Source organism: Pteropus medius, unplaced genomic scaffold (genome assembly GCF_902729225.1).
Source record: "Pteropus medius unplaced genomic scaffold, Ma_sr-lr_union100, whole genome shotgun sequence".
Taxonomy (NCBI): Eukaryota; Metazoa; Chordata; class Mammalia; order Chiroptera; family Pteropodidae; genus Pteropus; species Pteropus medius.
The window spans coordinates 967,379-993,475 of record NW_024349803.1 but is presented as its reverse complement, the minus strand read 5'-3'; the positions used below and the strand labels follow the sequence as shown (position 1 = coordinate 993,475).

General features: G+C 46.3%; 1 long non-coding RNA gene across 1 annotated transcript; it reads right to left on the bottom strand.

Annotated features, from left to right (window-relative positions):
* Positions 1 to 218: 218 nt before the first annotated feature.
* Positions 219 to 26,097, bottom strand: LOC120582025 (uncharacterized). Its single transcript, XR_005647427.1, has 3 exons — positions 25,199 to 26,097; positions 24,816 to 24,945; positions 219 to 3,622 (listed from the first exon to the last, which is right to left on the bottom strand). It is a non-coding gene; the product is annotated as an uncharacterized LOC120582025 (long non-coding RNA).

Below are 26,097 nucleotides of genomic sequence, written 5' to 3'. Positions count from 1 at the left end.
ATGGCTACCAGGTATTTCAGAATCTTTACTCATTCCAATTCCCCGATGCCACCCCCATCTCCCTTGGAATACTGCACCAAACCAGAACAGTTTGCTTTTTACTGATATGTTTGCTGAAGCCACATGTTAGGTTGGCGGTACCTGCTCTTAATCCACAGACCAGTGGCTACCTGCAGGAACTGCCCTCCTTGAAGCCCAAATGGGAGGGAGTGCAGATGAGCATGATGGGATTGATCTGTGTGCTTCAGGTCGCATGGGACACAAGGGAGGTGGTGCTGACAGAGTCTTTGGTGAGAATTTGTTGTCTCATCTTTGAAAATCTTTGAAAATTGCCCTATAGTAAAGGAATGAGAGCAGTACCTCCACTTTGGTGTAGTTGGCACAATTAAACAAATTTGTGTATATCAAGAGCTTTAGAACCATGATGTCCCGTGGTGCTCAGTACGTGTTCCCTTGCTGGCAGCTCTGGCTCAACAATTCCACTTTATTAATATATCCTAAGGAAATGACTAAGTATGTCTAGCATTTTTTTATAACAGGGTAAAAAATGGAAACAACCTAAATTTCCAACAACGGAGGAGATAGGCTATGATTCATTCATGGGATGGAATAGTATGCAGTCATCAAATAAATCATTTCCAGACAAGAATTTCATGATAAACTATTGCGTGAATAAACAGGTATAAAACAATAGAGAATGGCTCCATTTTTTTAAAGTAAACTTTTTATTTCGGAATAATTTTAAGTTTACAGAAAATTTCCAGAGATAATACAGAGTTTCAGCATACATGTCACCTTGCTTCCCCCAATGTTAACACCTTACATAACTGCGGTACATTTGTCAAAACTAAGAGATTGACATTGGTACGTTAGTAGACTTTGGCTTTATTCAGTTTTTACCAGTTCTTTTTTCTGCTCCAGGATCCACTCCAATATACCACATTGTATTTAGTATTTTTGTGTATTGTTTTAAGCTCATGTGATCCAGCTGGGTGGGGAAACTAAGGGAGATTTTACTTTAAATTTTTTGTTGGGTCTTCTCATTTTTCTGTTTAATGTGTCGCATAATTAACAAACAAAAAGAGCTAATGGCTTCAGGATGAGCTGGCGCCCTCTGGGATTACTGCTAGTATGGCTATGCTGTGTTGTGATTATTTATTCATTTGTCCTCTTTAGACCTCAAAAGGAAGGGCCGTATCTGCTTCATCCCCCTTTGCCCGTCTGGAAGCAAAGCGTCAGGCATGGTGCTAGGCACTGAAATCTGAGTGAATGAGTGAAGTCAGAGAAGTTCATAGCTACCAACTCTCAGAGATTAATTAGTCAGCACTTCAGCTCAAGGAAATCCCAGGCCAACGTTTCCCGTCTCTGCCCCCTGTTTCAAGAATTCTAGGCCCAGGGATGGGTTTCTAGGGCATTTCTTTGTTTCCCATGGGAGCAAGATGGGCTCAGGTAGTAGCCTAGCAAGGAAAGGCAGCCCAATTTATAAAACATTAATTTGACACAAAAACTCTGCCCCCAGTGGCTTGCCTGACAAACTCCTAGTCATCTTTCAAGGTGTGGCTCAGATGTCCCCTCCTCTGAAACCATTGTTGACCCACCTTAGTTAACAAGATCACTCCTCGCTTTGTGTTCTTACTGCTGTCCATGTGTCTCTGATTTTGTGTCTATCTGCCCTCGTAGACTGGGAGGTCCTGGAGGGCAGGCACTGTCTCGTTTATCTTTGTTTCTGGGTCGCCAGGGCCCAGCACACACAAGAGTACATTTATTGAATCATTAAATGTGAGTATTAGTGTGTCTGTTTTGCAGATGAGGAAACTGAGGCTCACAGGATGTAAGTGGTACATAAAATGCTGCCTAGTCAGGGGCAGAACCAGGACTGAGCCCAGGTTTGGGGAGTCCATCTGGTGGGGACAAGAAGGCACAACTTCGATGGCTAAGGTCAGAGCTTGGCAAACTTTCAAAGGAATCATGCCTCAGTCTGATCCCTGATGCCCTAGCAATGGCACAGCTGAGAGAAGAGGGAAGAAACATATTGAGCACCTACTGTGTGAAGAGCTAGTGTGAGACACTCTCACTCACAGGATCCTATTTAATTCTGAAGAAGGCATCATTATTGCTATTGTACAGGGGAGGAAACAGGAGTGAAGTGACTTGTCCACCATCCCACAGTCAGGGAGAAGCAGGGCAGGATCTGAACTTTCAGCCTGGGTGCCTCTACACCTGAGGGTCAGGGACTCATAGAAGCAGGAGCTAGGTGGCGACTCTCAAAAGGGGGCAAGCTGGTATGGCTTTTGGGTGGCACTGGGGGCTTAGTACTGGAACTGTGCCCTCTGGCTCTCGGAGCATCTCTACCCCAGAGACAAATCTGGGCATCTGCCCAGTGCTGTCATTCTTGCTGTGGTCCTATACAGCTGCCCTGCAGGCTGTGTCTCTGGCCCGGTTCCAACCCAAGGCCACCCATGTCTGTAGCTCCTCCATACCTGTGCCAGCCTGAGGCAGAAGCAGGGGAGGCTCAGTGCCTGGTCTTGGTGGCTTCAGAATAGTGGGGCAATGGGGATAGCAGCGGGGCTATGACCTACAAAGGAGTCCTATTATCCCAAGCCAGGATCTCAAGGGAGGGGGACTCTGGCCCACCCCCACCCAAGGTCACTATATCTTTTTGTCTCAGATATTCTGAAGGGAATGCAAGTGGACTGGAATGTGGAAGCAGAGTGGACCCCAAAGGCCCTACTGGGTGGGGCTGGCATTGCCATGTCTCACAGGTCATAATTCTGATAACAAAAGCCCTCTATTTCTGCAGAGCTATCACATTCCAGGTTCTATGCTGGGAGCTTTTTCAGGACTAACTCATTCATTTCTCACAGCAGCCCTGGGATGTAGGCTCCATTATAATCCCACCACACAAATGAGGGAAATGAAGCTCAGAGAGGTTCAGCAACTTGCCCAGGTCACACAGCCAGGGAACAGAAAAGCTGGAATTTGAGCTCGGTCTGGCTCCAGAGCTAACAATTTTCTTCCAGCCACATTATTTTTGTAGCCTAGTCTCCTACGTTCTAGACTCAGCTGCTTCCTTGAGCAAGTCCCAACCTCTATGGGCCTCAGTTTCTCCTATAAAATGAGAGGATTAGACCAAGTAAATCTCTGAGGACTGAACATTATGTACCTATGATGTCCCTCCAACCCCCAGAGGAAGAAGTCACCATGGCAACCATGGGAAGTTCACTGTCAAATTCCAAAGATAGAAAGTTAAAGTGCAATTTTTGTGAGGAGCTCACAGAAATCTAGTGGGATGACAGTCCCATATGCAATTCAGTGCTGCTAGGTGTTATAACGTACTGTAGGGCTCAGGCTTTTAACGGGGCCATGAAGAGGTAGGATTTGGATAGGTGGGTGGAAAAGGAGTTCCAGGTAGAGGAGACAGCACAAGCACAAGCTGGGAGCCGAGACTCGAATCTAGTTTCACACTCTTGACTACCTCTTCGAGGTCAGTCCACTCCACTAGTGTGCAAACTTCCCAGGCGACCATGGCCCTCTTCACTCACTGGCATCATGGCTCCAGAACCAGACAAGATGGGTCCAAGTCCCAACTTCAACTCTGTGACCTCTGGGTTTCAGTTTTGATCTGTAAAATGGAAATGATGATACTAACCTCACAGGTTGCTGTAAGGATTCATTGCGATAACATAGAGGGTTTAACATGAAGTTTGGCACATGAGAGATGCTCAATACATCTTTATGGGATGTCCTTCCATCCTCTCCACCTACCCACTACGCCCCATTGTCTAAATCTTTCATCTCGTTGGGGTTTAGTTCGGTTTCATCCTCATGCATTAAGCCTCCCTTCTCTAAGTGCTGCAACCCTTGCTCATTGCCTTCTCTTAACTCCTGCAGCCCTTATCTATACCTGTACACAATTCAGTGTATTTGATTAAGATTTCTGTTGGTCACCTCCCCAGGATCTAGACTGCTTTCCCCTTCTCCACTGTCTCAGTTCTAATTGGGAATCCACATGGTTTAAGGAAAGCTGTTTCTACTCCTTTCTGATCCCCATTCAAAGGGTGAGACATGATCAAAGCGTAGCCAATAAACAACCCAGACCCCAATGGCTGATCCACAGGTGGGCAGATGACCTTACTCAGTCCACAGTGAATCTCAAGACTTGGGAATGCTGAGATACAGATTCTCCCTTTTCTCTCTCTGGCTCTGGACAGTATAGAGTACAGATATGAGGTCTGGAACTGCTGCAGATATTTTGCTACCATGAGAAAAGCCAGCCTGAGGATGGAGTCCTGATCAAACCATGCCTAACTGCCAAGTTACACCAGATTTTTCAGTTGCATGAGCCAACAAATTTCCTTTATTGTTAAGCCAGTTTTCTGTTATTTGCAACTAAAATCATCCTGATTCAAACACTATATAGTTAAACTATTTACCAAGAGATGTATTTATTCACTTATATATTGATTAGGCCACCGCTACATACCAAGCACTATGCTAGGTGTTAGAAATTTAACAATAACCACTATTGATATGGTCCTACCCTCCTCAAGTTTGTAGTCTGGAGGAAAGAAACAAGGATTAAAATGCCTGCTTTGGGGGCTGGGTCTGATGTTATATTCAACCTGCTCAGCATCTACCCCACTTACTTTGGATTGCGGAACCCTGAATTTATTTGGACACCATCTAAAGGGCTGGTCAATTGACCTAGGCCTGGCCAACTGGTAAATTCCATGCCCCTGGCCACAGCGACTCATTCAACAATGGGCATGAGACCCACACCTGAGACTGCAAACTTTCAGAACAGGTGCTGCAGAGTAAAGTCTAGACTCGTCAGCCTGCTGCACAAAGGCCCGTCCAGCTTTGTCTCCCCCTCGTATTTTATGCTTTGGCATAACAACCACTTAGACACCTCTGAAATCACCACCCCGTTTCTCCTCCCATAGCCTCCTTTCCCTTCCACACCCACCTGGCAACCTCCAGTTCATCATCTGGAAGTGTGATTGGGCCCACTTCCCACTCAAGCCACCTGAGCACCTTTTCATTTGTAAATACATGGACACATCCGACCACCCCCCCAAATGACTGGGGCTCCTTCAAGGACAAAGAGTAGATCTCGGTCTCCTCTGTGACCCGAGTGCCTAGCTCAGGGACTGACCCAGAGCTGCATTTCTGAATGGATGGTTGGAAGTCCTTCACTTCTTCAGCAAACATCAGGCTTCTGCCTCTGGCCCGCTGGTGCTGAGCCAGACACAGGATACAAGAAGCACAGGGTACAGTCCAGAGAGAAACTCCCATGCTAATAGGTAATCATGGTGTTAACTGAAATGATGGGATCACAGGAGAAAGCAACTACTTTGAGCGCACTACGGAAGTCACCATCCAAACTGGGCATTGAGAGTGGAGCAGAAATTAGCTGGATGGTGAAAGAATGAAAGACACTAGCTATTTTAAAGATTCAAAAACTGAGACATAAAGAAGTTAACTATCTTGCTTTACTTAGCATGGAGCCTGGATTTACACCCTGGCAGGCCCATTTCAGGGCCTGTGCTTTTAGCTACAGTGGTAGACGGGTTTCATCATCATCATCATGTTATGCTAATGAATGTTTATTGAGTGCATTTTCCATGCCTGGCTCTGCTGTGTGCCCTTCAAACTGTTACCACAAGTTTAATCAGGTTCTAATCAGGTTGGCAAGGAGGACACTGTCCAGCTGGAAGGCCAGCCTCAGAACTCACAGTCCAGTGGAGATGCTGCTCTAGGCCTTGCTGTGTCTGAGCCACCCAGTGAGAAGTAGTCTGGCCACTTCCCTAAATTGCTGACAGAGACCTTTGGCAGGGGCGGACAGACCCTTGTGCTGCAGTTGGCTGAGAGCCCGGCCAGAAGGGCTGAGCCAGTGTAGAGTGAGCAGTTGCAGGGACTGGGTCCCTGGGGCCTCCAGGCACCCTGGCTTAATGCAGGGACATTATGAGGTTGCTACAGCCCAGAGTTGGGGACCAAGCATCAGGACCCCTGCAGTTTGGGCCCAGCTTGGTCACTGATGTGCTATGGATCTTGGGCAAATTCCTACCCCTCCATAGGCCTCAGTTTCCTGGAAGGTGAATGAATAAGATTGCCCCTGTCTTTGATCTTCCTCCTGCATATCACCTATGATAGGTGGAGCACTGTGTGTACCACAAAGCAGTCTCTCTTGCCAGGAAACCCAGGCGCCAGGTTATTTAGGATCTCTCCTTGGTGCTAGGCCCTGTGCTGTGCAGTGGAGCCATGGGAAGTGGGGTGGGAGCTGAGCTGATCCCTGCCTCCAGTTAGTTCCCAGTCAGTTGTGGGATTGGGGAACAGACAGAAAAATTAATCACAGCCTAGTGGTTAAGGGGCAGGTGGGAGGCAGCAAGGGCCTGAATTGAGCACCAAGTTGCTGAGCCAAAGCTGAAGGCTCCTAGGCTAGAGAGAGCAGGGCCCACACACAGACCTCACAGGCACCTGGGAGGGCCCCAAGCCTCTAGAGTCCCAAGTAGGCCCATGCAACCTCTTCCCTTCCCTAAGGACAAAGGCCACCCTGCCTTCCTGTTCAAGGCACTTCCTTACCTCTAATTTCAGATAAAGCTCTTTCCATAGCAGCCCACTTATCCTAAGTACATCATACTGTGGGTCTCATCCTCTATCTTCTGGGTTTCTCCAGCAGCCCAAGGAGGCAGCTGAGACTCAGCTGGCCAGGTGATGCAGAAACAGTTACTGAACACCTATGAGTCAGACCCTACGTTGGCCTCCAGAGAACAGGCCAAATAGGATTCCTGTAAGGAGCCCACAGTCTGGCTGGGAAGACAGGTGCTAAATATGTTAGCATGCCAATAATTGATTATTTACTACTGTTTTGGTTGTTTGGAAAAACGAGTAGCTGGAGAACATTATAACAGGGAGCTGACCTCTCTGGGAAGACAGGGAACGTATTCCTAAGGAAGTAACATTGCAGTTCAAACCCAAGGATGCAGAGGAGCTGGCTTACTCAATGAAGCAGCAGGGGGAAGAGTGTTACCAAGTCCAAGATGACTTGTCCAAGGTCTTCTGACCATAGGGGGCCTGACTCAGGCCCACTGCTTCACAGTTCCTCCTGTCAGTATTTTTCTCCCATCATTCAAATGTCAACAGGAAATAATTTCCATATCTTCGATCTAGCTGGATCCTCTGTGAAGTGGGGCCCTGTGCTCCTCATTCAGAGGCAAACCGAAACCCAGGAAGTCTGAACGACTCACCCATGTCCACACAGCAAGTCAGATCTAGGACAAGAACCCATATCTCTGGGCTCTGAGGTATCTGGCGAGATCATGGAGGAAAAGTGCCACTTTGGCCTGGGCCAGACTATCCCTGGGGATGTCAAACCCAAGAGACTTTCCTGGGAAACAACTTCCTGGAGGGACATGATAAGGTCCAAGAGATATTTTCTACTTGGAGACAGTCCCATGCTGAGCCTGAGGGTGCCCAGGAACCCCAAGCAGTTTTCTCAGTCTTGCTGGTAGTCCAGAGTTCAGAGCAGACACTCAGAGTGTGGTTCTTTCTGCCCTTGAGTTAGCAAGCAAGACTGCTTTTGAATGAAATGAAACTTGAGCCCCACACGAGGGCTGGACAGGTCCCTCTAGAGGATATGGGCACCACCATCAGAAAGATCTGTAAACTGTAGGAAGCTCTAAGCCCTTGAGCACTGGGCCCCCCAAGCCCTGAAGAGGAAGGGGCATCTTTGGACCCTAAGCGGGTATTGACCCCATTCAGGGGCCTCTGGGTCCCAGTGGAAGGGTCTCTAGGCACTTATAGAGAGAATCTTTGGGTTTTGATAAGGAGTCTTGGGATATTGTGGACCTGGAGAAGGGAGTTCTAACAACAGATCACTTATCAGAAAGATGGAAACAGTTGAAGTGTTCAAACATATTCGGGCACATATATTTGCTCCATCTATGGAGTTTCCACAGTTTATCTTATTCCCAGGGCACTGGCCCCTTGATTATCTTGTGTGTTCCACATTGGCCTCAGAGCTACATTTTGTGGAGCTAAAGAAAAATAATGGAGAAATGAAGAGAGCTGCCCAAGACCCCACAGAACATCTGAGACCACACCTGATCTCCTGTGGCCTCCATCCACCCATGTACCCTCTGCCACCCCAGGGCCCACCCTGCCCCAACCCAGCCTGGCCTTGCCTTTCTAGCCTCTGCTGAGCTGCAGTCCTTAGAAGCCAAAGAACCAAACCTTACTCCTGACCTGAGTTCTACTTTCTGAAAAAGCCCTGTCTAGGGAGGTGGAATGAACTGCCTCTGCCTCTTCCCTGCATTGCTGTGAGTTTAAGTGAAATCTTGGATCTGAAAGTACTTCATAAACTGAAAAATGTTGAACCAACACAAAGAAGGGGAAACCACCGTTCTGTTATGTACAGAGATGGGTGATTTGGAGTGAGGCCTTTGAGGGGCTCACGGTTTGGGGAAACAGATGCATAGACCCACAACCCCAACATGGCAAGGATAACGAGAGAGTCAAAGGGTGTGCCAGGTGCCACAAGGGCACAGGCAACGCCTAAGGGAGTCAGGGAAGGCCCTTGAAAGGAGGACCCTTTGGAGATGGGCCCAAAGAGATGTGTGAGAGTTTACCACGCAGATCAAAGAGATGATGTGCTTTTCAAAGGAGTGGAGGGGAGCAACTCGTGTAAAGGCATGGGAGCTGGAAAGGGAGTGGTGTCCAGCTAGAGTGTCCTGTCTCAGTGATGAGGAAATGAGTCTTCACAAGGCAGGCCATGCCAGGCCAGGGAGCATTGAAATGCTTGCAAAGATTTGGAGTTCTTTTCAGCAAATAATGAGAATTCTAAAGCAGGGAAGTGGTACTTGTGCAAGTAATATTATTTCTATTTTTTACAAATTTCAAAATAGAGGTTCAGAGTGAGCAAGCAAATTGCTCAAAGCCTCTGTATTACTAAAGGAAACAGAACCAATAGAATGGAGATATTTTATATATATGTGTACACACACACACATATAGAGATATATATGTAATTTATATACATTTATATAAATGCATGCATCACATTTATATAAATGCATATAAATTATATATCTCCATACATTTAATTATATATACTTATATTTGTATTTATTTACTTATATTTTATATTCTCTCTATAAGAGATTTATTAGAAAGAATGGGCTTATATGATTATGGAGGCCAGCATTTCCCAACATGTGCAGGGTGAGTCGGCAAACTGGAGACCCAGGAGAGCCAATGGTTTAGTTCCAGTCCAAGTCTGAAGCTATCTGGGGACCCTATGAGCCAGTCAAGCTGACACATAAAATTAACTCTCACATCTAAAAAGTGGCAGAGCTGGGGTTCGAACTCAGGTCTATCTAACTCAAGAACCTTTTGCTGCCAGTAGCCACTGCGTGGAGACCCAGGGCTGTCTTTTTCCATCCTGGACTCCAGCTCACTTGCCAACTGGAAAGAAGCAGCCAGTCCTCAGCCAGGTTAGGCTGTGGGCCAGTCAGATAAATCAGCAGGGCTTTGGGAAGGAGCTAACCAGCAGCCTCTCTGCTTTAGACAAGGCTTACAAAAGGCTTTACACTTTCCTGGGAGGAGAGGTGAAGGCAAGGGAGTTGGGGCTTGCCCAGCAGAAGCAGGACTTCCTCCTCCCTAGACAGGCATCTGAACAGCTGTGCCTCTGTCTCCCTTCTACCCCTGCTCCCTGGCCTAGAGAATTGCTTTCAAGATTGTTGGACTTGGAAAAGCCCCCAACCTTCCATTCTTCAAATCAATGCCACACCATTCTGCAGATGACATAAAAGTGGGCCAGCGCAGGGAAGGGCTTCCCTACGGTCACTCAGCCAATTCAGTTCTCTTCAACCCATGTTTATAGGTCTTACTGTGTTCTACTGTGTAGAGGTTTAAAATGAAAAGGGATTAAATAGGCAAGTCCAAGAATGTGGTTACATGACCTGCTCCTCACCAGCCTGGGGCCCCTAAGGAGTAAAGATTGACCCATCCCTGTGCCTCTAGTGTCAACACAGGGCCTAGTGCAGAAAAGGTGTGTGGTTGTTCACATAATGTCCCCACACATTCCATAAGGTCCTGGGGTACATGCAAGAGACACAGAGGATGGATTCTCAGAGAACAGAACTTCATGACTTGGGGCTAGTATAAATGTGGGTGGTGAGGGAAAAAGAGTTGAGAATAATAGATCCCAGTTTCCGAGCTTGAGAACAGTGGGAGGAGGAGCAGATCTGGAGGGAACATGGCAAATACAGTTGGGACCTTGAAACCACCAGTAAAGTTCCGGAGGAGGAAAAGTACAAGGCTTGTTTGAGGAAGGTTGTTGGTGTGTCTTGGAGAGTGGGAAGGATTAGCTATGAGTGGCAGAAGGTTTTGAATGAAGGCTGGAGCTGGTCCTTGATCTCTTTGGAGCAGTGGTGAGCCACTGCAGGTCTTTCAGCAGATCCCCAGGGTGATGATTCCAAAGGTCACTCCCAGCAAGCCGTGTGGGAACAGCATACCCCAGATTCCTCTGGGAGCTGGGGGAGATGAAGCCAGGCTGTGCCCACTTTCTTGTGTCCACTTTCTTCCCTGTTCACCCCCTTTGAACTCAGCAATCCTGAGAGCGGGGAGAGATAAAATGCCCGTTGGGCATGGAGAAGTGAAATGGCTTGCCCAGGATCACAGCTGGGAAGCAGAATCACAAGCTTGGAGCCCATCCCCCTCCTGTTTTACAGAGAAGGAACAAGAAGCCCAGTGGGGAATGTCCCTGTTTTACTGATGAGGAAGTAGAAACAGAGGAAGGTTGGGTCTTCTCCAAGCCATTCAGTGAAAAATGATCATGTCCTCCAACTGTCCTGGGTGTTTATTCACCTCTTCACAGGACTGGGCCTTGCTACTGTCCCCAACCCCAGAATTTACAAAATACCTGTCTTGGCACAGTATCTTGCATTCAAGGTCATGCCACTGCAGAGCCAGATGCAACTTCACTCCTACTCAGTACCAAGGTCCAGAGAGGGGAAACAATCTACCATGTCACCCAGCAAATCAGGAGCTAACTCCAAAGGCTATTTCCCTGGGGTGTCCCTTGGGGTAGCCAAATAGAGGCTCCACAATGGGACCAGCCTCTGGGTCACCCTGGGAAACCTCTCTGGGAGAGGGAGGTTCCAAAGCCCAGAGATGGCAAGTGGCTGGCACAAGGCTCCATGAGCTAAGACCTGTTGCTGCTCTGTCACAGCACTTGATGAACACCAGGTACTTTCTGACGGTGATGGAGGATGGGCAGGGCCACTGCGTGTGCCCCACATCCCACCATGAGAACACACCAGGAGCAAGGGGCTTTCCACCGAGATCCCTGAGAAGTTGCTCCATCATTCTGTCTCACCACAACCATTTCCTTCTCTAAAAACTCCCTTCCTTGCTAGCCCTGAGACCAGCCAGGCTCTCGGCACAAAAGACCCAGACTAGTTTCTTTAGCTGTAGGCACACGGGCCTCAGTAATGTCCTAGGAGGCCCTCCTATGTCTGCCACTACCACAAGCTGAGGTCCTCTGTGGGGCTAGCCTCAGAAAGGGCTGGGCCTGAAACTACTGGCTCTCGGAAAGTAAGAGTAACTTGCTTCCAACACTGCCAAGCAGTTTATTTAGTACAACAGCTCGCTTACTCCTCAGAGCCATCCCCTAGGAGCAGGAACAGTTACTGTCAGTAGTCATTTTACAGGTAAGGAAACTAAAGGCAGGGAAGGAGCTCCGGGTAACACAGCTTTTTGTTTGACTCTGAGCTCTGCTCCTAAGGGTCTGCTCAGTGGTGTCGAGTATCAGTTTTTGTTTTTTTGATTTCGGAGATTTTTTTTTCTTTTTGAGGTTGCCTGGAAAGGAGTTAAAACTCCTAATCATGCCAAAGCGAGAAAGGTCCCCAGGATGGGAAAACTGGAACGGGTAAGGAGACCTGTCTTAGTGACGATCACACAACACAGCAAGAGAACTGGCTGGGCTCAAACTCAGCGGCGAGAAGCCCCTGCCGGGCTTGCAAACTGCCGCCTCCTGTCCCTAAGACCTCAGTTTCTCTTCTGTCTCGGCCGGAGACCCTTTCAGAGCTCACGCCTCGGGTATGACTGCAAACTGGGGGGAGCTGCATTTGCGGAAACTGGTTTGGTTGTGTGGGTGCATAGATTCTGGCCCCGCCCCCTTAGGCGCAGGCCCCTCCCCCAAGCCCTGGCTGGCCTCCCAGACTCCTGCAGCCCCGCCCACGTCCCCGCTCCTAACACTCTTTATCCCAGGCCTTGGGAGGCTCCGCCCCCAGCTCCCACTGTGAGGGGCGTGGCCTATCCCAACCTCAGCCAGGCTGGAGCCTCACCCTATCCCGCCCCACACCCACCCCTCATCTAAGGAGTCTCACCCTCCACATGGGAGAAAGAGGGTTGGGCTGATGAGTGACACCTGCTGCTACTGACTCATTCATTCATTCATACACTAACTCATTCAGCCTCTCCGATGTTTAGTCGTCTATCCCTTCAACACATTCTTATCCAGCACCTTCTAATTCTCTCACTCAACACTTCCTGACAGCCACAGTGGGTCACTCTTCTGTTGGACTCTGTGGACACAGAAATGAACAAGGTAGACATGGTCTCTGCTCTGGAAGACTTTAAGCGTGTAGGGGGCACAGCAGCGTGTATCTGATGCTATAACAGAAGTATGGACTTGGACAGCAGCAAGACAGCAAGGGATCGTGAAGTGTGGAAAAGCCAGAGAAGGCCTCAAAGGGAGTGGCATCTGACCTGGATCAGAAAGGAAGCACCAGCTGGCCAGGTGAAGAGTTAATAATAGTAACAACCCTAATATGAGCTCTTTGCCTGCTCTGACTGTGTGCTTTATTTCCATTAATTTTCATCTTTATTACAATCCTGGGATGGATTGGATGAAAGGATATTATCACCCTCATTTTACAGATGAGGAAACTAAGGCCAAGAGTTAAATTGTCCAAAGTCATACAACCAATAAATAAAGAAGCCAAAATTTTAACCAGGTCTGTCTATCTCCAAATCCAGTGCTAAATTTAGACCTAGATTTAAGTCTAAAAATACTGGATGTTTAACTGTAAAGACCTGGAGTCTTTCCCAAAAGATTAACAGTGGTAACCTCTGGGAGATGAGTTTACATTGTTATACATGGACACATATTTGAATTCTGTATGAGAAAAGAGATGTCTATATATGTTAGAATTCACACTTATCTCAATGGTACATTAACATTTCTTTTTCTTCCTCCAGAAATGGAAATTGCTTGAGTATGAGCTTTTTTTTTTCTTAATCACAAAAATATAAGGACATTTTCTAAAAATCAGTCCATTTAAAAATGACCACTACTAGTGATTTTTCCCCCTTTGTGTTTTCCTAACTTATTGCATCAAGCATGAATAACCTTTGTAATTTGAAATTAAACATTATTTTTAAGAAATGAATTACACTCATCAAGGACTGTGGTGACCCTAGCAACCAGGGCTCTGACATTTCCCGAAAAAAAAAAGCCTGGGGGTTTTGGTTGACCTCAGACCAGAGTGAGTCAGGGGGGTGAAGTAGCTGCCAAATGCCAGGCAAACAAGTAGAAACATGGGTCCCGATTAGAGAAGGAAATCTTCCCTGCACTTCAGAGCTTGACAGACCTCATCTGAGGCTCAGACATGCTGGAGAGCTGCCCTGCAGCTGGGAAGAGACTTAAGTACACAGCTGAGTGACCTTGCAGAAGAGGCACCTGGGGGAAGTCTTCACAGTGCATGCCCAGTTTGCATGTGGGTATGGGCAAGGTTTGACCAGGGAGCTTAAGCTGCTTGGAGAAATAGTGAGCAAGAAAAGGCTGGAAGACCACCTCATTAAAGGGCAGCTGGTGGGTAATAGATTGCATTAGAAGACCTCCTTAATATGTACAGTGTTTATAAGATATGATGCAGGAGAGTTGCATACCCAACTCAACATCTCAGAGGGAATGAGCTAGAAGTATCAGTAGTAAACAATCATATATATATATGTATGTATATATGTATGTGTATATATATATATCCCGAGAGAGAGAGAGAGAGAGGAGAGAGAGAGAGAGCTAGGCATAAAGAGCCTGATATATATATTAGTGGCTTCCAACTTGAGCTACTCCAGAATCCTCTGGAAGGTTTATTGCAAGGCGGACCTCTGGGCTCCACCCCAAGGGTCTCTGATTCAGGATATCAGAGGTTGGGCTAATTTTAGAGTGATGTTAATGCAGCTGGTCTGGGAACCACACTTGGAGAACCACAGTGTACATTATCTTATTTATTTGTCAAAACCACCTTAAGATAGAGGTATGTCATTATCCCCATTTTACAGATCAAAAAACAAACAAAACGAATTTTCTGGGGCTCCTCACTTTATAGTTAGCACATGGGTTTGAATCCAGGTCTTTCTGACTCCAAAGTTCATGAAGTCAACCAAAACAGTTTTGTTTTGTTTTGTTTTTCAATTAATCGATCCATAAAGATCAAGATTCTTTAGTTTGGCAACAAACTGGTAAATTGTTTCTTTAAGATATAAAATAAGAACAAAAAAATTGATCCCTAGAAGAGGCTAGGCAGGAGTTATTTCAGGGGCGGAGAAACAGCAATGCATTAGGGGAGAGGGTAATGATTCAGCCCCTCCCCCCATATTGGGAGGAACTTCAGATTCTATTATGCCCAAGATTTCTCAGCTCCTGCAGCTCCCAGATCTCACATTGTGGGCTCTCTGCTGGGGCAGTGATTCTTTCTTATGATGCGATTCACCAAACCTGTATTGAGCGTCTTGCTCAACAGAGCAAGGTAGGCTGAATAAGGGCTGCCCAAATATATCAGGTCCTAATCCCCAGAACCTGTAAATTCCACCTTATATGGCAAAAGAGATTTCGCAGATGTGATTAAATATCTTAAAATGGGGAGATCATCCTGGATTCTCAGAGTGGGCCTGATGTAATCACAAGGGTCCTTATAAGAGAGAAAAATTTGAAGATGCTATGCCGCTGGCTTTGAAGATACAAGAAGGGCCACAAGCCAAGCAATGCAGCTCTAGAAGCTAAAAAGACAAGGAAAAAGGATTCTTCCCTAGAGCCTCCCAAAAAGAAATACAATCCCTGTCAACACCTTGATTTTAGCCCCTTAAGACCCATTTGAAACTTCTGACTTCCAACTGTGAGATAATGAAGTTGTCTTGTTTTAAGCCACTAAATTTATGGTAATTTGTTACAGAAGCTATAGGAATGTAACTGCCAAAACTAGAAAATTGCATCTGGTTGTCACATTTGCATGTGAACAAATATATATCACATCCACATTCACACTCACACTGCTTCTGGCCTTGTGCATTCCGGGGAGCAGGTGCATACAGCTTCCTGCCTTCAAGGGTGAGAGCACCTGTAGCCACCTAGACCCACATAGACCACTTCTGGTCTTATTTCCACAAGTAAGCAAATGTGATTCATTCCCTTAATCAGTATTTACTGAGTACCTGCTCTATGCCCAGCGTAGTGCTGGGTGTGGGTACATGGAGATGAACCAAATAGATCCTTCTGAGGTGGGAGAAATAGAAATTCAATACTCTTTCACATTTATAATTATAGTGAGGGTGTCCCTGAAGGGGGTTCGGTTCTAAAGATAGCACTTAGGCAGAAAGGGCATATCATTCAAAATTACTTTTGAAAAGTCCTTAAATTACTAATAATCATAATTATTTTGTGTACTTAGGTCTGAGAACTAGGCTGAAGGAAGTAACTAAAAGAAAGGCTGTCTTAAGATATCTAGACTTTGAAGCCACCACCCTGCCTTTAAGGAAAGGACCCCGTCTCTAAGGATTAACTAAGATCGGGCAGAGAATTTGGGAGTGCTCCTAGAGGCTGCAGGGGTGATTCCAGTCTGCTTTTATGTGAAACATCTTAGCACATATTAAAAGGTTAGCTTGTTTTTGTGAAGGTAATACCAAATCCTGAAGTCACATCTTTGGAGGTCAGTGGTTAGAGGATACGTTCTAAAGTTGGTGTTAGTTAAATGTGCCTGTGTTGTGAGTCCACAGGGCAAAGTGCAGTCAGTGCTGTTATGCAAAAGGGCTAGACCCATGTGACTCTATGGTTGCAGGAATGTAGGAGCTCACAGAGGCCTTCCCAGAGGAAGTGACATTGAACAGACACCTGAGGCATTAACTACCTAGGCATTAAGTAGGCAAGGCAACTATGGCGTAGAATATTCTGGGCACAGAAACCATTTCAGTGAGTGTCTGGAGTTGACGTCTCCTCTATAGGCCCAAAGGAGTGATGCTCACAGCCCCCTTGCTGCCCAGAGGAAAGCTGGGACTCTCTGTCTTAACCCTGAGATCTCTAGGATAAGGGTCCCCAACCCCCGAGAACCAATACTGGTCCGTGGCCTGTTAGGAACTGAGCTGCACAGCAGGAGGTGAGTGGCTGGCAACCAAGTGAAGCTTCATCTGTATTTGCAGCTGCTCCCCAGCACTAGCATCACCGTCTCAGCTCCGCCTCAGATCATCAGGCATTAGATTCTCATAGAAGCACTGGTCTCTAGTGTCAAAAAGATCAGGGACAACTGCTCTAGGATATCCTTGTCTGTGAACCCTGTTCTACTTCCTAGGAAATACTGGAGATTCCTTAAGATGCTTTCTTGTTTATAATTGGGGCACTTTTTGTTTTCTGGAATGGTGTGGTAAAGTCTGGGGGGTAGTGGTCCTAGAACCTGCTCTAACAGTGACTTGCAGTGTTACTCAGGGCTAGTCACTTCTCTCTGGGCCTTGATCTGTCTATCTATAAAGTGGGGGTTGGGAGGAGGTTGAGCCCTTCCAGCTCTGACACAGCCCTAGGATTTGGAGAAATGGTACCTTATAGTGATTTGAAACCCAAAGCTGTAGCACTAGCTCTGAGTGTGAGTCCTGACCCCACCGTTTACTTAGACCTTGGGCAAGTCATTTCACCTCTCTGAGGCTCCACTTCCTCATCTGTAAAACAGGGGCTTTTGTTCCCATCCCTCTGGAGTGTATGAGGATTAAAAGAGATCACAGACATAAAGCATTTGTAGCTGTACCAAGCAACTACTGTTAGTTCTTGAAATGGAACATGTTAACTGTGCTGATTGCTGTGAAACACACAACCATCAGGATTTACTGTCAGTGCAAACAGCATCAGAAGGTCCTTTGATAGGTGTTCAGAGAAACACCCAGAGATGCATCGCTTCATTTTGGCAGGAACTGAGGAAACTCCCCATAGGGAAAAGTCTGCTGGGTAGGCCATGGGCACTAACTTGTGATAATTCCTAGACTGGGCTGCCTTGGCCTGGAATGGAGTCTGGGTAGCCTGAATTAGCTCAGGGTCAGAAAAGGAATGTCCCTCCTCTCAGCTGGTAACCAGGGCCAGGACAGGCTGGAGAAGGGTGGACAGGAGGACAATAGAGTCTTCCCTCACCCATGAATGGCCCCTGGGACTCTGGCCCTGCCCCACCATCACTCTGTTTCTGACCATCTGGTATCTACTCATTTTGCAGCTTAGAGAGTCTAGTCTGACTGCTCTTTATATACAAGGGATGGAAAACTGAGTCCCAGAAAGGGGCAGGGGCTTGCCCAAGTTCACTCAGCAAATCAGAATCAGAATCGAGGTCTCCAGGCCTCAGATCCAAGAATCTCTGACAGCATCAGGCAGCCTCCCTGACTGTCAAATGAGTGAGTAGCTGGTTGTTGCCTGGCAACCGCAGCAGCCACAGATGTTTTCTAGCCCACATTTCCATGGGAATCAGGCCACACCCAGTGACAGTTGGCCTCACTCCTCAGAGAGAAAATGTCTCTGGCTTAAGGGACGGTAAGGCTTCTACTGTTGAAGCACTGACCCAAGCAAGGCACAATCAGTTACCATCTGGGTCCCTGAGTTCCTCCCAGGTAGCCCAGACCCATCTGTCTTTCTAGATTAGGGACTCACATGATTTCTTCTCTCCAATCAGATATGAGCTGTAGGCTATCATCATAGACAGCAGCAAATGCTGGAGGAGAAAATCCTGCCAGGGCCTTTTAGTAACCATTGGGAGCACCTTAAAAGAGCAGTTTGGAGTCACACCTTGGCCTGAACCCTGGCTCTGCCACTCACTGGCTATGTGACCTTAGTCAAGTCTCTCCCCCTCTCTGAGTTGGTTTCATCATCTATAAAACATGGTTATTTATATCTACCTCTAAGGTCTGTTTAAGGAGTAAATAAAGAAATAAATGTAAAGTACCAGGCACAGAAATAGGTACTCAGTACAGGCATACTTCACTTATTGTGGTTCACAGATGTTGAATTTTTAGCAAATTGAAGGCAAGACCCTCCACCACCAAAAGGATTATGACTACCTTTATTACGGTGGTCTGGAACTGAACCTATGATATCTCTGAGGTATACCTGTATTGATGTCTGTATCAGTTAACTTTCTCAATTATAAATAAGAATCCATTCTAGGTTGTCTAGCAGAAAAGGCCCAGAGAATCAGGCTACACAACAAGGAACATTATCCCTAGAATGATACTCCAGTAGAGACCCTAGAGCCTCCCCACCTTACTTGCCCCAGCTGCCAAGACAGGGTACAGATATGGCAGCACGCACCGGGAATGGCACCCCTTGCCCTTCTCACTTCCCTCTTAGGATTTGGTCCAGGAGGAAAGAAGCAGAATCCTGGCTCCCAAGGCTGGGCTGCAGAGAGAAAACACTAATCGCCAACACAATTATAAGCACTACATGCCTGGCACCACCCAAGTGCTTACAGCCCTTGGAGAAGGACACTATTATGATGCCAGTTTACAGATTTAGAAACGGAGGCACTAAGAGGTTTTTTGTTTTTTTTTTTTTCTTTTTTCCCCTAACTTGCCTGAGATCACAAAGCTAGTAAGTAGTAGAATCAGGACTGGCCATGCAGTCTGGCTTCAGAGCCTATTCTTTTAACTGCTACCTCTGTTCTTAATATCCTGAACTGGAACTCAGAACGATGTACCTGAGGAATAGTGTTGTACGTGATGGAGAGGTTCTATCATAAATATGACTAGATGGATGAATGAACAGATTTCATTTATTCAGTCAGTTAGTATTAAACACTTTCTATGTTCTCTATGGTCAGCACTGAACAAGACTGACATGACTTCTGCCTATAAAGAGCTTAGGGATGGTGGAGGAAACAAATTAGAAATAAACACCCAAATAAATAAAAGAATCACAAATTATGATAAGACTGATGAAGGAAGCACAAGCTTGGTCTGAGAAACAATGATTGGGGCAGCGTTGGGGTTAGGAAGGACTCTCTCTCTGGCTCATTCTGTACCAGCCATACTGACCTCCAGGATGCTCTTTGAAACCACCAAGTACACTACGGCTTTTGCACTGGCTGTTCCTTCTGCTTAGAGAAGGTTTCCCCCAGTTACCTAGATGGCTAACTCCTTCATCTCCTTAAGGCTTTGCATAAATATCACCTTCTCAGGGAGGCTTTCCCTGACTCCACTCTTGAACATTGCATTCTCCCTCATCCCTTACCCCCATTGGCACTTCTTATCCTCTGTACCTTGCTTAGCCCTTATCACCTTCTAACATAATTTTCTTATTGTGTTTACAATTTGTCTGCTTCCCTTTACAGAATGTAAGCACCACAAGAGCAGGAATCTTTGTTCTGTTCACTGAAGAGTGAGTGGCACATAGTAGGTGCTCAAAAATATTTGTTGAATGAATGTAAATAATTTCCCCAACGTCACATACCTGGGAAGCAGCATGGCTGTGATTTGGATCCAATTTTATTTGGCTCCAAAGCTATGGAATTTTATTCCTAGGACCATTATGAGGCTCCAATGAGTTCATGTGTGTCGGCCACTTAACATAGTGTTGTACGTGATGGTCCAAAGGTTAATGTACCATAAATGTGAGTTGTTGTTGTTGTTGTTGTTGTTATTATTATTATTATTATTGTTATTATTGTAGTAGTAGTAGTAGTAGCAGTAGTAGTAGTAGTAGTAGTAGTAGTAGTAGTAGTAAAGGGGTACCTCTTTCCTTCTAGGCTCATTTTTTAAAATTCTCTAATAGTTTAGTCAACTCTTTGGAGAGCAATTTCAAGCCTGACTTGGGCAGACACACTGACATGACTCTCAGGAAGAAAAAATACAGGTGTCTCTGGACAGCCTGGGTTGCAGGGAGCCCTGCCCAATGTGGGACTCAATCCTTTTTGTGGCCCCAGCCACTGTGTAACTGACCTGAAATTGTTCTCCCACAATTGCAAACAACACAGACTTCCTGTGATTTGAGAAAGGGGAAGTCCAGCCAGCAATTTACCTTGAGTCATTTGTTTCGAGAAGGAAGCCTGGGCAGTTGGCAGAAGGTAACAGAAGGAGGAGGGTTGCTTGAAGAGAGAAAAGAGGCCTGGATTCTAGAAGGAGTGCCACCATTTCTCAGCAAACTACGCTGAACATGTCCCCTCTCTGGCCTTAATTTTCTCATTTGGAAAATAGAACACTGATCTTCACCTCATCTGCTTCTCAGCATAGTACTAATATCTATGAGAGCCTGTGCGTGAAGAGCTGCAAATACGTAAGCAAATTTAACTGGGAGGGCTTGGAATAGCCTCTAAGTCCAGAAGTTAAAAATACACTGATCTGGATTCAAATCCTACCCCTATCACTTTCTAGCTGGTTGTCCCTGGGCAAGGAATGGAAACTCTCTGAGTCTTGGTTTCTCTTCCTATAAAATGGATCGTTGGTTTCCTCAGTTGGGAAATAATAGCTTATCTCCTAAACTGGTTTTGAGGGTTAACTGAGATATGCACATCAAGGCTAGGAAGAACCTAGGTTCATAGCAAGCTCTCAGGAATGGTGGCTCTTGTTTTTAATCCTCGATGACCTCTCACTTCCTCACCTCTACCCTGTGTTGTCTTGTCCAGTCCTGGCTGTGCTCAGGACAAAGCCCCTTCTGAGATTACTCCTAATAGACTTTCTCTCACATCTGTGAGGCCAAAAATAATTGTTAAAATAGAGAATAATTTTATGTATATGTTTGCTGATTACAAAAGTAATATGTTCACGGAAGAAAAAAATCGAGCAAAAAAGTGAAAAAATAAAATAGAGATTAAATATAACTTCACCACCCAGAGATAATCACTATTGACAATGGGGGACTTTCCTTCCTGATTTCTCTTTAATGCATGTGTAACAGGATGCTAAATGTAAGTTTAAATGTTTCCTTTTATTTTGGCTTTGGGGCAGAGGCAAAGAATGCCAAGGACCACCCAAGCAGGGCACACCAAAGGATGGAGGAACCAGTTCACCAGCCTTAACCCATCACCCACCTCTGGTCATCATGTATGCTGCAAGTGTGGCAGAGACAGAGAGGAGAGGCTGTTGGGAGGGATTCTTCTGGAGAGGATTGTTGGTTATTATTTGGTCCAAACTTCAACATCCCCTCCACCACAGAAGGAGGGGTGAGTCGTGACTCTTCATTTTAGGGTAAGAGGCTTGAAGGAAACTGGACCAAGGGTAAAGGGAAGTCTAAGGCCCACTCTTCTATTACCCGTACTTCTGCCAGCAGAGAGCTTATCATGCTGAATTGTAAATGTCCATTGAGTTGTCTGACTCCCCAACTTGACCTGGAAACATCTTTGAGACAGTCTGTGCCTTGTAGCCCCTGTCCCTGCAGAAGGCCTAACACTTACTTGATGTTTGATAAATGTTCTGATAAATAAAGGGAAGACTGAAGAAGTTGTGAAATAGAAAACAGAAAGAACAAGTGTGGGGGTCAAAAAAAAAAGCTTTCCTCCACCTTCTAAGTTCTCATAGCCGGACTAATAATCAAATTATTATCATGAGACACTTTAACAGGAGAAAATGTCCAAAATTTATTACAGATGTACATGCAAGGGTTCTATAAGAATGAGACCCCACATCTGATCTTGTAAGCTAAGCAGGGTCAGGCCTGGTTAGTACTTGGATGGGAGACCGCCTAGGAAGACCAGGTGCTGTAGGCTGTAGGGACTGTAAGGTGACAAGGTCCTTGCAATCTGTGAGGTCAACCAAGGGTTGCCTTGCCAGAAAAAAAAAAAAAAAAAAAATAGAGACCCCAGGAGGCACTAGGCAGTTGAGGTTTATATGCCATTTTGGACTAAGGAGAGGGAGGCAGGGGTCTGGGATTTCAAAGGGAGAGTGGGCAATTTACAGGTAGATAGAAAGAGCAAACATATGATAAATAAATTATTGCTGGGCCACCCAGAAACAATGGGACACAGAGGGAAATAGGCTTTGCTAGATTTCTCCCTGTCTGCAACATTTAGTTTATATTATGATGCTAAGGTGATGCTTCCTTCCTTTAAGCAGATTTTTCTATCTGAATTTCTTTAAGTAGGTAAGGGGGAGAGTCAAAGTTTCTTTCTGAGTCTTTGTTTCTTAATATCCAGCTTAAAATCAATATCCTAAAAGGCATATTTGGGGGTGGCAAAATTTGGTCCCTTTCATAAGGATTTTAGAACCACAGAGATCTAAGTTCAAATTTTGCCCTCTACCACTTTCTAGCTGTGTTCGCCTTGGGGAAGTCAAGTCATCATCTCTCTAACCTCATTTTCCTCACTTGTAAAATAAAGATAATTTGGTATCTGTTCTACAGAGTTTTGAATGAAATGAGGTCAAGAACTGGCACATAGTAGGCGTTCCAACAATGACCAGTGAATAAAGACAGTAGTCTTAAAAACTCTACAAACTGGCTCTGCCTCCTGCGAATTCCCTGTCTAAACTGATACAGTCCTGGAATTTTCAGATCCTGGTTTTCTTCCCTGCTTTCTCCTCAGTCCCCATCATCATCACCATCACCTTCACCATCACTATCACCATCACCATCATCATCGTCTTTATAGCAGTTAACAACAGCTGCTTGTTTATGGCAATTTATAGAAATTCCATGGCCTGGTCCCATTTAAATCTCACAATAATCCTGTATAGTCTACCTTATAATCACCATTTCACAGATAAGGGGACTAAGGCCCAGAGAGGGTGAATGACTGGCCCAAGGGCATGGACTTGCCCAAGAGCACGAAGATCTGAGACTCGAAAGCACTTCGGCCTTCCTTGAAGGAATTGATTTAAGATATGCTTGGCACCCACTGTGTGCCAGACTCTTAAAATTAACAGTATTAAACAATAATTTTAACTTTCATGGTTGAAATTCTTTTTAAAAGAAAGAATTTATTAGGCCACTGCTAGCAAAAGAGATCAGTCTTGGAGCACGAAGTCCAGACCACCAGCAGCATGGCTAGGTAGGAAAGAAAACATGTCCGTAGTCCCAGAGGAACAAGCGTTTTTATATATCAAGTTGGGGGTGGGGGCGAGAAGGATGTAAGCCAGTCTGAAAGAACTTACATTAGCTATAGACACAGGGGATGGGAGAAGGTGAAAAGCGGGGCTAGTTCTGGGATAGATGTAATGCTCTGAGGTAAATAAGAAGCGGAAGCTACTGAGTTAACAGCCCCTGGCTTGTCTCTCTTTTTAGATAATCTCAGAAATAGCCACCTGGAAGTTAATTTAATTCTAACATACACTAAGGAGGGCAAGCAGTCTTTTGTTTGTTTTGCACTGCAGTTGTTAACCCATTAACCCCTTTTTGTCTCTTCCTTTCACCCTCTGCCATGCTGTAATTAAATGTAGGACGTCTCAGAATTTTCTCCTTGTCAGTGACATGGCTCCCATCCCCTTACAGATGAGTGGGAAGGACAGACATACAAGTCAAACAATACCTAAGTGCTATCCATGGAAACTCCAGACAAGATGACAATTTCTTCTGCTGAAGGCAATCGGCTGGAGAGCAGGTCCAGTCCCCTGTTTTCTATCTCTGTGGCTTTGGGCAAGTCACTTCACCGCTCTAGGCATTACAGATGAAGAAAAAAATTTCTTCATCTGTAAATGGGGATTACAATAGCACCTCTCTCATACAATCAACTGTAGGGATAACAGAGATATATGTAGCACAGTGTCTGGCACAAGTAAGCAATTATAGGTGGTTCTTTATTACCATAACCTAGATGCCAGCCTACTGGCCCATTGACCCCTTGAGATCATGGGATGAGCCCAAACACCCATGCCAAAACCCTCTCCAAGATTACTGCAAATTCCTGGGAGGTTTTATTTCTCCTGGTCCAGCTCCTGCTTCAGCCTGTACTGTTTTTGGTCAGCACTATACCAACACAAATGGAAAACTTGGCCCCTTCATTCATTTTCAGCCTCAGGGAGCATAGATTTTTCTGAAGATTTCCAGGGATGAGAGACAGAGGAGGAGATCACATTAAGGCTACAAAAAACCTCAGGGTAAACTAAAAGTACTCTGGTTCCCAATACAACCTCAGCTGGCTCTTCTGTTTCCCTCTACACTGTCCCCAGCCCCTCAGTCTTGGGCCAGCTCCTGTCTCTGCCTGTTTTGGGCTATTGTCTCCACTCTCTCTTCCTAAGGAGCTCTCCCTCTAGGCATTATCACACTTTGTTGGGGATTGGGGGTGTAAGGGTGTTGGCTGCCTCTTCTATATACCCCTCACAAACCACCCCCATCCCTACCAGCCCCCACAAAGCAAAGCACTACAGGCCCCTCTCAGGCCTTCATGAAGCCCCCACAAGGATGGGAGGAAATGTTTGCTATCATTCATGGTAGTTGATGCTGGTAGGTGGGCTACCCTGGCTGACTTCTTACTGCCCCGCCCCCCCATCTCCCCACTCTCTCCGCACCCCCTCCCATCCTCTGTTCCTGCCCTTTTCCCAAGCCCAGTCCTCCAGTTTCTGGAAGATCCTCCAGTCCTCGGTACCTTAAGATATCTAAACCAAGTCCTCTTCTTTGCTGTTTCCACAACAGCTGCCTTCTCAGAGCTGCTTCAAGATACACCTTCACCTTAAACAGTTTTTCAGAGTATTTTCTCAAGGAAAGCTATCTTCTCCCTAAAAAAAGGTCATGCACTGAGGATCTATGAGCCGCATCTGGCCTACAGGGATGTTTTAAAAATCAAATCAACATGTAAAAATTGAGAGGTTACACGTAAAAATCTGGATTTGTGCCTTTTCTCGTGAACTCAAATATCTGGCATGATAGGACCCACGTCCCGCCCCCCACCCCACAGGAGCATGTTAGCCTAAATGGAGAACAGGGTCCCTGTCCTTTAGACAGGTTTTTCTTATGCCTCTGCCCACTGACCTTATTTATTTCTCCTGCTTGACACCTGTAGGCTTTCAACTCCGTGACCTTTGCTAAGAGGCATTTCAGTGCCAGTTTTCACTCTCCATTGCATTATTATGATAAAGTTGAGTTTATGAATTTGTTAACTTCACAAAGGGCACCCTAGGCAGAAGACACAACAAGAGTAGTCACTGAGTATGCAAGTGATGGCTGTTCCTGGAAGGGCAAGGTGTTCGGAGAAACTAGGTCTCTGGTGCAAGTAGGGGGTGGATCTGGAAAGGGTTAAGCTGGGGCTTGGTTAGGAGCACCTTAATGCTCTCTTATGGAACTCTCTTATGGGGCTGGGGAGCCAGTGTGAGGTTTAAAGCAGGGTGACATAGCATAAGAGAAAAGTAGGTGGGAAGCTTGTGGGCGGGATAGATTGAAATCCTCCCATCTCCCGCTAGCCCTGCAGGAAGCCCAGCGAGAGGCTACGGACAGTGGTCCAAGGGGGCCAGGGATGCTGCGACCAGACGCGTGGCAGCGGCGGTGGAAACAGCTGGGAGAACGACGGCAAGTTTGGAATTCAGAGCCAGCCTTGCCAGGGAGCGGGTTTGCTTGCCCTTGATGCAAAACACTGCGGACGATGCGGCTGCAATTCGCTCCCCTCCTCTCCCTTCCCCTCCCCTCCCCCCAACCCAGCCCCGCGCTGCGGCGGACTGCGGCGGAATCCCGGCCACTAGCGGAGCGCCCTCCTGCGCCGCTGCGGCATGCGAGGGGTAGGGGCGGGAAGGCGGGGGCGTTGTTGGGGATGCCGGTCTTCCCTGGAAGGCCCGAGAGAAGAGGGGAAGCTGGTCATGTGCTGCCGCTACCGGGCGCAACCCGATTGGAGAGTCTCGCGGCAGACTCAGCCTGGGCTGCTCTGGTTTCCAGGCACA